This window comes from Squalius cephalus, assembly GCF_949319135.1.
Source record: "Squalius cephalus genome assembly, chromosome: 6".
NCBI lineage: Eukaryota > Metazoa > Chordata > Actinopteri > Cypriniformes > Leuciscidae > Squalius > Squalius cephalus.
The window spans coordinates 18,836,386-18,840,492 of NC_137127.1; the positions used below are offsets into that span (position 1 = coordinate 18,836,386).

General features: G+C 35.2%; 1 long non-coding RNA gene across 1 annotated transcript; it reads left to right on the plus strand.

Annotated features, from left to right (window-relative positions):
• The first annotated feature begins 631 nt into the window (after positions 1-631).
• On the plus strand, positions 632-1,506 carry LOC307160793. The gene is made up of 3 exons (XR_013821640.1): positions 632-691; positions 1,201-1,274; positions 1,391-1,506. It is a non-coding gene; the product is annotated as an uncharacterized lncRNA (long non-coding RNA).
• Positions 1,507-4,107: the final 2,601 nt, after the last annotated feature.

The following is a 4,107-nucleotide window of genomic DNA, read 5'->3' on the forward strand; positions in this document are numbered from 1 at the left end:
GTACTCTAATCTTTTTCTATACTTTTTGTCTGTAAAGTGTAAATAGAAATACACAATAGGACATTAAAGCCATATAATAGAAAATGTTCTTTTATGGCAAGGAGATATGTATAATGTGCAAAAGAGGTATAGGCTACATGTATTTGAATAAATATTGCACATTAGATTATGATGCTCGGTTATTGAGATGCTGCGTGAGATTGTCTGTCGGCAATATGCAGTAGAAGTTAATCTAAGCAATTTGATTTGTTAATAAAAATGATGCGGGGGAAAGTTAGAAGTCGTCAATATTCCAAGGAAGCCTGATTTATTTTTTATTATTTAGAGAGTCTTGAAAAATGCATCAAATCAAACCTGCCTTTTAAATCAGAAGTACTACGGCAGATCGATCATACAAGCCAAATGCATATTTTTCCTTTTTATTGGCTTAAAAGGGCAGCGATCCATAAAATGAGCTGGAACGGGGATCAGCCGGTTCATTAGAAGACCACAGCTTACTTCAACAAGTTTCCCAGCAGCTGGAAGTTAATGCAGTTTCACTTAGACACTATACACTGTTAACTAACTAAAGTAACTTTGCAACTACCTGTACATGTCAACTAACTCTCATTAGAGTATTAGTAGAGAATTTTATTCTGTCTCTGCAGAGATGTATGATTGAAATCCACGTTAGATATTGTTGGCATTCCAAGTGAGTTTGATTCATGAATTAAAAAACATTGATCTTGTTCATGATGCATTATGCACTGCTGCAATTTATATGCAATTTTCCCTCCAAAATTTTACATTACCTGCAAGAAAACAGAATAGCATCTTAATCTTACTACATCCCATTTGTGATTAGATTTTCAAATTTTTTGGCCAGCTAAGCAGGCCAAACATAATGTTTATGTTATATAGCCTATATTATTGATAAGATTTTGCAGTATTTAGGTTCTCCTGCTGATGAAGCTAATGCGCCAGAATTCTAATAGCATTAGTGCTTAATTTGTCTGCTGCAAATTGACACAGTTCATGAGATGTTGGGCCTATAAAATCTTTCAGCTCCAGCAGTGTGTCAAAAACAGCAGGAAGTGATGTGATTCAGAGACATGTGGCTGCCCACCAACTCTGGGGAGATTAAATGTTCTCTCAGATTTTGTCTCAAATGCATTTTTAAATTTCTTGTCCTCTCCTTCTGTCTCTCTCTCTTTATTTCAGCTGCGTGGAGTGTTTTGGGAGAGTGGCCCCCGATGAAACTATTACACATCCTCCACTGCTTCCATGAGCATGAGGTGAGGGAATAAAGCACATGTTCCCGTTCCTTAGAGGTTCAACAAGATGTTCCTCGATCCCAATTAGTGAGCTCACCCAATGTCCTGCTTTCATTTTTTACTCTGGCTTTTCACAGATATGATGTGACAGATGCCTGGTCACTGCTGGAATTTGTGCTTGGCCAGACAAACATGAGTCAAGCAATTACTGTCACTACTTTGGAGGATGAATTAAAAACAGAACCATATGCACGTCAAAGGTAGTTGCACATAGAGCCGAGTAAACTCAAGGGTTCAAGTTTATTCTCAAGGACAGATGCTTAAGGACAAGGGAGCTTTCATACAACTCATCTAAACAGGCATTGTAAACAAAAAGTCCCAGCTGACCTCTATATATAGGATGCATGTCATTTATGTGTTAAAATCAATATATGTGCACCTTTTTGAGAGTGATACTATCAAAGCAGTACAGAAAAGGGGGGTAGGGGGGTAGGGGGGTAGGGGGTAGGGGGGTAGGGGGGTAGGGGGGGGGGGGTGCAGGTTCAATCCCCGAGTTCAGACATATAGTAAATTTGAAACAGGCCTAAAACAGTCTAAAGCATGCATTAAATGTGTTACAACAAATATTGCCATAATCCATACATATTTTAAAATGTAAATAGTATATAATTATTATTTTCCATTATAGTAATAAGGTTAAGCAGGTAATTGTGCTTAATTGTCATGGAAATGATGAACAATGAATAAAAAATATGAATGGCCTTAATAATAGCTTTAATTTTCTTTATGCAAAATATGTTTGTTTTTTTTTCCCCTGCGTTTTAATTTAGTAGTGAAATATGAATCTTTTCTTAACAGGTTTTATGAGTTTCACCCAAACAGTAATCTTCTCTAATCAGCCGGTCTAATTAAACATGCCCATTTTTATTAAAAAAGACTAATTAATCTTACTTGTCAAATGTGAAAATGAGAGGAAAAAGTGACCAGTTTATTGGACGTCGACAGCTGCATTCTGCAGGTTTCCCAATTGGCCATTTTAAAATATCAACCCACAAAGCCGGAAATAAAGCTGTTCCTCTTAAATTCAATAAAGTTCAGCAAATGAGACACTTAGCAAATGAAAATGCACTATTAGTCAGGAGAAAATAGACTTATTTAACAGGAATGAAGGTAATGAAAAGATTAACTGAATCCAATGCGACGTGAACTGATTTTAATGCATTTGTCAAAATGGGCCACTCGATAACCCGCAGAGAATAAATGTTCCACAGTATCTCTAAAACGGAATAAATCCTTCCCAAGAACAATAGCTCAAACTGTGTTTGAAAGGCAATAGCTTTAAACAGGGCGTCTTTTAAAAGCAATGACTCCAAATGGAACATTTTCAAAATATACGGCCGCTTTTCTCAAGTACTGACCTCTGCGGCGACCTCTCTCGAGATCCTGAAAGTCAAACTTTTTGAAAGCACAGCCATCGTATGGGAAATGCCTATGGGGTTTAAAACTAATTTAAAGCTAATGCAAAATGATTTTGGGAGATCAGTGTTTGAAAGTCATCATAAAGCAGCGCACATCCCCTAAATCAATGAGATGAACACAGAGAATAACTCAACATATCCAAAAAAATAAAAAAATCATTAATATTGACGGCAGTCCAAACTCTACTTTATGTAGCACATTGACTGTTAAATATGCATAACATCATTTTAAGTGTTTGCTTTTGTAAAATAACACTAGAAATGTGAGACTATGCAAAACTTACTGTGGGTTGGGATTCACATTCCCTAGGGTATTCTGGGTGATTGCTTATTGGTCCAATTCACAGTTTTTTCAAATTTCTCATTACTTAGGTAAAAATTTAAAAACTCTTCACACAGCTCTCCTAACCAACTTTAAACTTGGCACAGCAGTTAATTTCACATTCAAAATGCACTAAAACTACCAAACTACTTCATACATCATGCCATTCTTCCATTAACTAGCAATGGTTTTCACCCAGCAAACACATTGTCACTCATAAAACACATACCTAAAAAAACACACTAACAACAGATAGCATTATACAATGTTTTCTTTCATAAAAGTTCTTTACAAAACAAGACTGACACTATAATTCACTGCAGTATACATATCCCTGTTTACATTACAGTACACAATTATTCTTAGGTTTCCCCCTTTTGAATGGATAGTAATGAAATTGAAAGACTAACACTTGTGTAGCTCTGCAGTTACATCTAATAGTTTTGATATTTGTTTGTTTCAGATTCAGAATGTGTTTCAATATGGTTTTACTGTAGAAATGTTTCAAATGTATGTCTTATTCATTCTTGTGTTGTGCTAGGTTTTGACTTAAGTTTAACAGTTTTGAAAATAGTATGTAAACATGTGCAAATTGGCCTGCATGGCACATTAAGTTTTGGCTGTGTTTGTGTCTAAGTAATACAATAATTTATGTAATTTAAAAGAAGTAGTTACTGAATGCATTGCTAAATGATCCACAGTTTAGCCCAAATAGACTGCTGATGTGATCACTGTTTGAAGAGTTTTAAAATAGTGACCTATAGAGAAAATTGTCCTAGCGATTGAAAAAAAAAAGAGACCTGTAAAAGAGCCAAATAACTCCTAGTACTCATTATCATATTTAAATTTATTTATGCATATTCCATAAACAATGTGCTTATGAACATTAAATCTACTAATGTTGGCATTTTCCTCAGCAGATCTTCTCTAAGTTCACTTAAACACCAATTTGATAGAACTGCCCATCTGATAAAGATGTAATGCTATTTGAATACGATTTGCATAGTTAATGTTGTGTTGCATGACTGATGTGTAACTGCTACTTTTTTAACTG